The sequence below is a fragment of the Bos indicus genome, chromosome 11, assembly GCF_029378745.1.
Source record: "Bos indicus isolate NIAB-ARS_2022 breed Sahiwal x Tharparkar chromosome 11, NIAB-ARS_B.indTharparkar_mat_pri_1.0, whole genome shotgun sequence".
Lineage (NCBI taxonomy): Eukaryota > Metazoa > Chordata > Mammalia > Artiodactyla > Bovidae > Bos > Bos indicus.
Genome location: NC_091770.1, coordinates 60,107,834 through 60,119,116, shown reverse-complemented (window position 1 = coordinate 60,119,116; position 11,283 = coordinate 60,107,834). Strand labels below are relative to the sequence as shown.

At 40.2% G+C, this 11,283-nt stretch overlaps 1 pseudogene; it reads left to right on the top strand.

Annotated features, from left to right (window-relative positions):
* Window positions 1–1,787: 1,787 nt before the first annotated feature.
* Window positions 1,788–10,828, top strand: LOC139185790 (rRNA-processing protein FCF1 homolog pseudogene; annotated as a pseudogene).
* The last annotated feature ends 455 nt before the right edge of the window (window positions 10,829–11,283 follow it).

Sequence of the window (11,283 nt, the reverse complement as noted above, 5' to 3'; positions counted from 1 at the left end):
CAATGGGTCAAACTCAGTTCAGTTCAGTCGCTCAGTCGTGTCCGACTCTTTGCAACCCCATGGACTGCAGCACGCCAGGCCTCCCTGTCCATCACCAACTTGATGCCATCCAACCATCTCATCCTCTGTTGTCCCCTTCTCCTCCCACCTTCAACGTTTCCCAGCATCAGGGTCTTTTCCAATGAGTCAGTTCTTCGCATCAGGTGGCCAAAGTATTGGAGTTTCAGCTTTAGCATCAGTCCTTCCAATGAATACTCAGGACTGATTTCCTTTAGGATGGACTGGTTGGATCTTCCTGCAGTCCAAGGGACTCTCAAGATTCTTCTCCAACACCGTTGTTCAAGAGAATCAATTCTTTGGTGCTCAGCTTTCTTTATAGTCCAATTCCCACATCCATACATGACTACTGAAAAAACTATAGCTTTGACTAGATGGACCTTTGTTGGCAAAGTAATGTCTCTGCTTTTTAATATGCTGTCAAGGTTGGTCATAATTTTTCTTCCAAGGAGTAAGTGCGTTTTAATTTCATGGCTGCAATCACCATCTGCAGTGATTTTGGAGCCCCCCAAAATAAAGTCTGCCACTGTTTCCATTGTTTTCCCATCTATTTTCCGTGAAGTGATGGGACCAGATGACATGATCTTAGTTTTCTGAATGCTGAGTTTTAAGCCAACTTTTTCACTCTCCTCTTTCACTTTCATCAAGAGGCTCTTTAGTTCTTCTTCACTTTCTGCCGTAAGGGTGGTGTTGTCTGTATATCTGAGGTTATTGATATTTCTCCTGGCAATCTTGATTCCAGTTTGTGCTTCATCCAGCCCAGAGTTTCTCGTGATGTACTCTGCATATAAGTATGTATAAGTACATGGGTCAAACTAAAGAGTTTTATTTCCTAATCTCCCTTGCAGCTAGCAATGTCCACATGGCACAGCTCTGACAGATGACGTGAAGTCAGCTGTGGATTTACAGAAGATGTTTGCTTTCCTGGTATAGGTACCAGACCTTTCCCCTGATGTTTCTTTCTTCCTTCTGTCTGTAGCACTGGCTTGATAGTGAGTAGCCATTTTGAATTCCTGATTGGAAAAAAACCAAAAAACAAAAAAGCCATCCACTGAGGATGACAGAACAGAAAGAAAGGTTCTAGGACATTAATGACATCACGGAACCATGCACCAGCCTGAATGTCACCCTCTGTCATTCTTGCTATGTGAGAAAAATAACTCTATTTAGTTAAGCTACTGTCATCAGGTTCCATTACATGTGACCAAATATGATTCCTAATCTATACTCTTGCTCCCTACATTTCCTCACTCACCTTTGACTCACTCTCAAACCATTCCATTCTGGCTTCTGGCCCATCATTCCACTGGACTCACCAATGACCTGCAAGTTGTGACATCCAGGAGACATTCTTAGTTCTCATATTACTTAACCTCTCAGCAACATTTGACTCTGTTGTCCATGACTTCCTTTTTGAAACACTGTCTTCTCACAGCTTCTGTGGGTTAGTTCCTTCACCTCTAACTTCCCTCCCTGTCTCTTGCGTGGATTAATGTTTATCTTCGAGCCAAATTTAACATCTTTCAGCCTCTATAACATACCATGGCCTCAGCAACATGCTTTTCCTTCTATCTGAAATGTTCTTCCCTCCCCCCTCTTGCCAGCTAACTCTTCCTCATCCTTCAGTTCTCCATCCATTCTTCACTTTTTCAGGAAGGCCTCCCTTGACCTCCTCGTGAGGTCAAATTTCCTTATTCTGTATTCCTTCTTAGCTCTTACATAGTTATAACTTTACTATCTTAGTGTAACCCTAAGTTGCCTTTTTCTTCAGAATGTAGGCCCCATGATGGCAGAAACAAGTCTATTTTTGCTCATCATTTTATCTCCAGAACCCTAAATATTCCCCAACACAGAATATGTGCTCAAGAATTAGTTCTTGGTACTTCCCTGGTGGTCCAGTGGTTAAGACTTTGCCTTCCGGGAAGAAACAAGAGCGCGGCGTGAACATGGGGAAGCAAAAGAAAACATGGAAGTATGCGACCATGAAGCGAATGCTTAGTCTCAGAGATCAGAGGCTTAAAGAAAAGGATAGATTAAAACCGAAAAAGAAAGAAAAGAAAGATCCCAGTGCACTCAAGGAAAGAGAAGTCCCCCAACACCCTTCCTGCTTATTCTTCCAATATAACACACAGCTGGGCCCACCTTACCACATCCTGGTTGATACCAACTTTATCAACTTTTCCATTAAGGCCAAACTGGACTTAGTGCAGTCAATGATGGACTGTCTGTATGCCAAGTGTATCCCTTGTATAACTGACTGTGTAATGGCTGAAACTGAGAAATTAGGGCAGAAATATAGAGTGGCTTTAAGGATTGCCAAGGATCCAAGATTTGAACGATTACCGTGTACACAAAAAGGAATCTATGCAGATGACTGCTTAGTACAAAGAGTAACTCAGCACAAGTGTTACATTGTGGCCACAGTTGACCGGGACCTTAAATGAAGAATCTGGAAGATCCCTGGAGTTCCCATCATGTACATTTCTAACCATAGGCACAACATTGAGCGGATGCCAGATGATTACGGAGCCCCTAGGTTCTAATGAAAAGGGAAACTTTCTCCACCTTCCTTTGACCTGTTTTCTCTTTTGCAAGTTCATTAAACATGCTATAGTGTGAAAAAAAAAAAAAAAAAAGACTTTGCCTTTCAATGCAGGGGATACAGGTTTGATCCCTGGTCAGGGAACTAAGATCCCACATGCCTTGGGGCCAAAAAACCAAAAAATAGAAAACAGAAGTAATATTGTAGCAAGTTCAACAAAGACTTTAAAAATGATCCACATCAGAAAAAGTCTTAAAAGAATTAGTTCTTGAAATAAATGGATGAATATACAATTATATAGTGATATTTTATTGTCTGTCTTCTTCCAGTTCCATGAGAGAAGGAAACATCTATTTTATTCACAATTGGATATGCAATACCTAACACATACTGCATGGCACATAGAAAGAAACATAATATATTAATTTTTTAATGAATAAAAGAATAAATGAATGAGTATGGTTTCAAGATAAGATATTTTAGTAGCTCCACCAGCAGCATGTCATTGTTTGTTTGTTTTTTTTTTTTTACTATCTTTTGATTAAGTTTCTGGTTATGATAGAGCACCAAATATCTTTATTGTCTCTAGAGAAGAGTCTTTTTGGAAAATATTATCTATTAGCTTCAATATATCATGTCTAAAATAGGCTGTCTGTAAAAATGAATCTATACACTTCTCCCCCTCTTCACTGCTGTCACCCTCATCACACACTATCATATTTCCCCTGGACTAAATTGGACCACACACTTTTCCTTAAGCATGATTTATTAAGCTGTTCATAAACTTGAATAGTCCAGAGTTTTTATTATATCTCAGGACCAAGGATATATCTGCTTATGTTATCTCAAAGAAAGGTAGGCATGTTTATACTTTTACTATAAAATATAGCATAATTTTTTTCCCCCAGAACAGTTCAGTTCAGTTCAATTCAGTCGCTCAGTCGTGTCTGACTCTTTATGACCCCATGAATCACAGCACGCCAGGCCTCCCCGTCCATCACCAAATCCCAGAGTTCACCCAAACTCATGTCCATCAAGTCGGTGACGCCATCCAGCCATCTCATCCTCTGTCATCCCCTTCTCCTCCTGCCCACAATCCCTCCCAGCATCAGAGTCTTTTCCAGTGAGTCAACTCTTCGCATAAGGTGGCCAAAGTATTGGAGTTTCAGCTTTAGCATCAGTCCTTCCAATGAACACCCAGGACTGATCTCCTTTAGAATGGACTGGTTGGATCTCCTTGCAGTCCAAGGGACTCTCAAGAGTCTTCTCCAACACCGAAGTTCAAAAGCATCAATTTTTTGGCACTCAGCTTTCTTTCCCAGATCAATATGTACTTTAATCAAAACTTCCAAGCTACTCGTTTACCTTAAGGAAAAAATCATATAACCTAACCAGCAAAGTCCTTAGCAAACTATTTACATATTAATTTTTCAAATATACACGTACATTTGACCCTTGAACAAAGCATTGGTTAGGGGCACCATCTCTTCAAAAATCCTCATATGATTAATTTTAGAGTTAGCCTTTTGTATCTGTTTGTACTTTCACACTTGAGGATTCAACCAACTGTGGATCGTGTAGTATGTATTTACTGAAAACAAAACAACCCCCACCCCCTGCAGTTAAACCCATGTTGTTAAAGGGTCAACTGTGTGTTCCTAGCTGGGAACCCTCTAATTTCTGAATTCTGGAACAAATGAGCGGTTGTCACACAGACTCCAGCCTTTTACCAGACTTTTTGCACCAACTCCTCTCTTTCCCCTCTTGTGGGACTTCCACAAATTTCTCCAAATGCCTGGCATTCAGGGCATTGTCACCCCATAGAGCAATGTACCACAGAAAGATGAAGGCTGAGTGATTGGCTTAGCAGCAGATCAAGGTAAGCAGGTAAACTTGACGAGGTTAAGGACCTGAATACAGATCCCCTTATGCTATTCAAGTTGTGGACTTTTATTAAAGTCTTCATGTTTTCCAGTGGTCATGTATGGATGTGAGAGTTGGACTGTGAAGAAAGCTGAGTGCTGAAGAATTGATGCCTTTGAACTGTGGTGCTGGAGAAGACTCTTGGACTGCAAGGAGATCCAACCAGTCCATCCTAAAGGAGACTAGTCCTGGGTGTTCATTGGAAGGACTGATGCTGAGGCTGAAACTCCAATACTTTGACCACCTCATGTGAAGAGTTGACTCATTGGAAAAGACCCTCATTCTGGGAGGGATTGTGGGCAGGAGGAGAAGGGGACGACAGAGGATGAGATGGCTGGATGGGCATCACCGACTTGATGCACATGAGTTTGGGTGAACTTCAGGATTTGGTGATGGACAGGGAGGCCTGGCGTGCTGCGATTCATGGGGTCGCAAAGAGTCAGACACGACTGAGCGACTGATTTGAACATGTTGCCACAAGAGGAATGCACACCTTAGTCTAAGTCACTTCCTGATGCACTCCTCACTCTGCTAGTTTCCTCCTCATTTTTAAGACACCAGGTTAAGCCATTTGCCAGGCTAAATTAATCAAACATAGATGCCCTAATTCCTCACCCCCACCCTAAGCTATGCAAACTGGGGAGACCAAAGACTGAAATAAGATGCACACAACCCCCACTCCATCTGGCAACATATATTCAACATGCTACATAAAGTATAATTTCCATTTTATTGTCTTTTCAGAGAAACCAGTATTTCTTCAGTCTTTAAGGACTTGGATCCTTACATGGGCTTTGGTGGAGGATGTGGGGCAGCACCCACAGGTCTAAATCGGGGTGGAGGTGTTCGGTCCTTCCAGGCTTCCTGAGAGCGATTCCTGACTACCTTGCTGTGAATGGCACAACTCACTCAATAATGTATTTTCACATATAGTTTGGGAAGCACATAGGCATTGAAAACACTCGCTTCAGAAATGTCCCTGACGGCTCTTTTTCACCTTGCTTACAGTTTCCTTTGTTGTGCAAAAGCTTTTAGGTTTAATTAGGTCCCATTTGTTTATTTTTGCTTTTATTTCCAATACACTGGGAGGTGGGTCATAGAGGATCCTGCTTTGATTTATGTTGGAGGGTGTTTTGCTTGTGTTTTCCTCTAGGAGTTTTATAGTTTCTGGTCTTATGTTTAGATCTTTAATCCATTTTGAGTTTATTTTTGTGTATAGTTTTAGAAAGTGTTCTAGTTTCATTCTTTTACAAGTGATTTCATTCTTTTACCAGTTTTCCCAGCACCACTTGTTAAAGAGATTGTCTTTAATCCATTGTATATTCTTGCCTCCTTTGTCAAAGATAAGGTGTCCATAGGTGCATGGATTTATCTCTGGGCTTTCTATTTTGTTCCATTGATCTATATTTCTGTCTTTGTGCCAGTACCATACTGTCTTGATGACTGTAGCTTTGTAGTACAGCCTGAAGTCAGGCAGGTTGATTCCTCCAGTTCCATTCTTCTTTCTCAAGATTGCTTTGGCTATTCGAGGTTTTTTGTATTTCCATACAAATTGTGAAATTATTTGTTCTAGTTCTGTGAAAAATACCGTTGGGAGCTTGATAGGGAGATTGCTTTGGGTAGTATACTCATTTTCACTATATTGATTCTGGGTCAGGGGATCCCCTGGAGGAGTGCACAGCAACCCACTCCAGCATACTTGCCTAGAGAATCTCATGGACAGAGGAGCTGGCAGGTTACAGCTCATAAGGTTGCAAAGAGTCAGACAGCACTGAAGTGACTTAGCATGCATGCACGCAGCAACAAGGATGGACCTAGAGATTATCATACTAAGTGAAGTCAGTCAGACAGAGAAAGACAAATACTATATGATATCACTTATATGTAGAATCTAAAAAATAATGCAAATGAACTTATTTACTAAACAGAAACGACTCACGGACTTAGAAAACAAACTTATGGTTACCAAAGAGGAAAGGCAGGGGGAGGGATAAATTAGGAGGTTGGGATTAACATATATACACTAATAAGTATAATAGATAATCAACAAGGACCTACTGTATAGCACAAGGAACTCTATTTAATACTCTGTAATAACCTATATGGGAAAAGAATCTGAAAAAGAATAGATGTATGTATATATATATATATAACTGAATGATTTTGCTATACACCTGAAACTAACACAACAATGTAAAGGCACTATACTCCAATATGAAATTAAACATTTTAAAGTTAAAAAAAAAAAAAAGAAAGAAATGTCCCTAACGGCTGCAGCTTCTACAGTGTTCTTAATGATGAACTTCTTAATGGCTTTATCCTTGGGCGTGCATCGGGCACAGTTGGTGCAGTGAATAGGCTGCATGTGGCCGTGGCCCTTTTTGGCATGACCATTGTTCCTTCTTTTCTTGGTCATCTTGGAAGCGGGGAGGCGAGAGAGCAAAAATATAGCATATTTTTTTCTTGTGGCAGAGGATTATTTCCATTCTTCATTCTAGAAAATATTTACTTAAGGAAAAGTAGTATTTTTAAGCTAGCAACAAATCTTTGTTTTCAAATGACCAAACTGAAAACATCCAGTTTAAAAACAAAAACAGCCAAAGACCTTTTAACTGCCCCTACCTCCCTGCCCCATGAATTCTTAGCCTTTGAAGTGCCTGAGATGTTCAAGGAGATTGACAAGAAGAGTCAGTTATGCAATTTTGACAGCTCTGAGAATGCACCCAGTCTTGTAGTCAACATATCTGGATCCTGCCCTTCCTCCAAGGTCAAGCTCCTGTCTTTCTTCCTCAACAAACCTTCCCTTCACCCACTCACAGCTGTGATGCTCAACTTATTATTAATATATATGTCTAATAAACATATGTGTATATGTATCCTTTCTCTCTAATCAGCCTGAGAAGGATGGAACACATATCTTACATACTTTTGTATTCTCGAAACTTAGTACAAAATCTTGTAGGTGAAAGGTTTTTCTGCTGCCACGGCTTATTATTATTATTGCTAATTAGATTTACCAAGCACTTGCTATTGTGCCAAGCACTGTGTTAGGCTAGTAGGTGCTATTATTGTTCCCTTTTAACACAATGGGCTTCTCTGATAGCTCAGTTGGTAAAGAATCTGCCTGCAATGCAGGAGACCCTGATTCGGTTCCTGGGTTGGGAAGAAGGGATAGGCTACCCACTCCAGTGTTCTTGGGCTTTCCTTGTGGCTCATCTGGTAAAGAATCCACCAACCTGGGTTCAATCCCTAGGTGGGAAGATCCCCTGGAGAAGGGAAAGGCTACCCATTCCAGTATTCTGGCCTGGAGAATTCGATGGACTGTATAGTCCATGGGGTTGCAAAGAGTCAGACACGACTGAGAAACTTTCACTACTTAACCAATGAGATTTTAATTAACTTGCACAAGTCATAACTAGTGAGCAGTGGACCTAGGACTCAAACCCAGTACATCAGATTTCAGAACTGGTGCTTTTAACCACTAGGATACCTTGCTCCTCATGAATATTCATAGGTATCAAACTCCAAGAAGGCTGCATTTGCTCCTGACTAACGTTGAGAGAGTACCAGATGACCAGCTTTGCTCATAATTGCATGCCTGCATTCTCAGTCACTCAGTCGTGACCAACTCTTTGTGACCCCAGGGACTGTAGCCCACCAGGCTCCTCTGTCCTTGGTATTTTCCAGACAAGAATACTGAAGTGGATTGCCATTTCCTCCTCCAGGGGATCTTCCCAACCTAGGTATCAAACTCGCATCTCTTGCATCTTCTTGAATTGACAGGCAGATTCTTTACCACTGAACCCCTTTACCCCTGAGAAGCCCTTGCTCATAATTACTCAGAGGCATTTCAAATTGTTTTCAAATAAAGTTGTTAGTCTGAAAACTTCTCCATTTTCTGCCCCAGAGGGCCAAAAGAAAACCATCTCAATTTAAGATTTAAGCTTTATTTGTTGAAGTTACTAGCTAGTTAAACTGGAAGCAAGAAAAGCATTTTGTGTTGGCATGACAGTAGAAAGCCTTTAGCCACATTCCGACTTAATGATGGAAGATTAGCCAAGGTTGTTATTAAGTTTTAATCTCTTCATTTAACTAATGAGTTGATTAATACCCTTTCTGTCAAGAAAAAAAAAATCTTTACAAAGTCTTGACTGTTGATATTTTAACCAGCTTACCCTGTTGTAGTTTGAGTAAAAGGCACTATATCACAGACCACAAAGTTTCCTCAAAAGCTCCAGAGAAACAAATACATGGAGAAAAAAAGTCCAAAGGTACAATAATCCAGAGACTTGAACATGCAGCAAAATGGAGTTTCTCCAAATTAGGCAGCAGGAGAAGCAGCAGATAAGATCAACTGGCAACCGAAGATATCCTTGTTATTCCCTAAGCTAGAATCATGCTGGCAGAAGCTTTAACTAAATTTACTTGCAAGTTCTCCGAAAGGAGTGATTATATTGCACCAGGGTCACTTTTTATAACACGGTATTTTGCAAGCAAGTTCCTAGGACCTTTACAAGTTCTTAGTAAAATATTTGACTTCTAAACCTCAATATAAGTATTAATGTCAACATGTCCATTACATGTCCAAACTATAAAAGATATGAGTTTAACTATCTACTGAAAATGGAAACTCCAGTAATTTTTATGACTTCTTAGAGCATACAGTCTTCATTTTGAAATACTAAAAGCCTCCAGGAGGTATTTATCCAAAATTAGCCTCCTTATGCGAAGAACTGACTCACTGAAAAGACCCTGATGCTGGAAAAGACTGAAGGCAGGAGGAGAAGGGGATGACAGAGGATGAGATGGTTGGATGGCATCACCAACTCAATGGACATGAGTTTGAGTGAACTCTGGGAGTTGGAGATGGACAGGAAGGTCTGGTGTGCTGCAGTCCATGCGGTTGCAACGAGTCGGACACGGCCAAGCAACTGAACTAAACTGAACTGAATGACACCTTGGGATAGCCCTGTGCTGGCAGCACCTGTAGCCAGATCTGGTTACAGTTATTAAATCTAATGCTGGAGCTGCTGACCTCAGGAAGGCAGGTGTCCTCTTCAACAGCAGGTCCCTATTCTGGTCAATAAAAAATATGCCCTATTAAATTGCCTTCAGGGCCGTCTGTTTGCTCAGATATCTGGCCAGCATAGTAGCCTTGTCACAAAGTATTAATGGAGTTTTCATCTGTTCCCCAAATAAGTTGCTCTGTAGTTAATTAAGCATTACATTTCCCAAAAGAAATACTCACTTGGCTAAATACACAATAACATTCATCAATTTATTGATTAATTAATCCAATATGTATTGAACATCTATTATATGCTAAACATTGCAAGGTTATGGAGATACAAAAATTAATGACAAGGAATGTCTTTCATCAATAAGCTCACCTTAGGAACTCAATAATTGTGTAAAGGATCCAGATTAGATCCTCTATCTATATTTTATCCACTTAGCCCAAACTTCAAAGCCTACTTCAGGGCTTACCTCTGCATCCACTCATTTAGGAAAACTTTATTGGGTTCTTAAAGCTGTGTTAGGCACTGGAATGATGAAGATGAAGAGAATATAATCCCCAACACCAGAAGCTCCCAGCCTTGCAGGGAGATGGACAAGGTAGAAAGGACCAATTGTGGAAGACAGTGTAAGCCAAGCTAATCAAAGAGTGTGGGTTTTACAACAGAAGCAAAGAGGTATTAGACAACCCTAAGCAAGAGAATTGTGATTAAATTTGCATTTTATTATAGAAAAATCAACTTAGCAATGACAGAGACAACAGATAATAAGGTAGAATGACCAGAGGGAAGAAACTGGAGGGGAGGAAAGTCGAAATTCCAAAGTGATCCAAGAAGTAGAAATAACATTTTAATAACAAACTGAATGTGAAAACTGAGGGAGAAGATGAAGTCCAAGATGACTTCTATGGATTCTGGTCTGAGTGGCATTAGCAGCAGGAGAAGGAAGAACAGGATTGGTGGGAAAATGAGTTCAACCTTGAACATTGCAGGAGTCTTTGGAACAGCCAGGTATCAGCATCAGGTTTGCTGTTATAAATATTTGTCTAAAACTCATGAAAGAAGTAAGGGTAGGAGGTAAGGATTCAGGCTGAAGCGTGATTATGGATGACATTGCCAGTTCTGTAGCCATCCCATACAATTCCCTAGTCCCAAATGCCTTTTACTCATCTGACATTCTTTTTTTTAAATTAATCTATTATTCATTAATATCTTCAATACATATGGAACTTCAATATCATATTCCAGGTGATGCCAAAAGACCCTGGGTGCACATAGATAAATAAGCTTTTTTTAAAAAAAAAAAAGCTTATCTATTTGGCTGCGTCAGGTCTTAGTTGTGGCATATGGGATCTAGTTCCCTGACCAGGGATCAAACCCAGCCCCCTGCACTCAGAGTGTGCAGTCTTAGCCACTGGACCACTAGGGAAGTCCCAATAAAAAAAAGCTTTTGTTCCCTACCCTAAAGGATAGGATCTCATAACCTGGCTGTTGACTGTAAACTAACTCTCTAATTCTGTGTGTGTCTGTCACGTCTCTAAGAAGAGGATAAACTCCCAAAGTTTATCCTCATAAAAAAATTAAAAAAAAAATTTTTTTAATTTCTGTAAAAACCTAGCACAAAGTTCTGTTCATTGTAGATGCTCAGTGTGAGCCTTGAAAGATAGATTCATTACTTATTTTAAAACATAGGCCAATTTATTTATTTTTAAATGCTTTTTGGGGAAGAGATCTGACTAGAAAAGT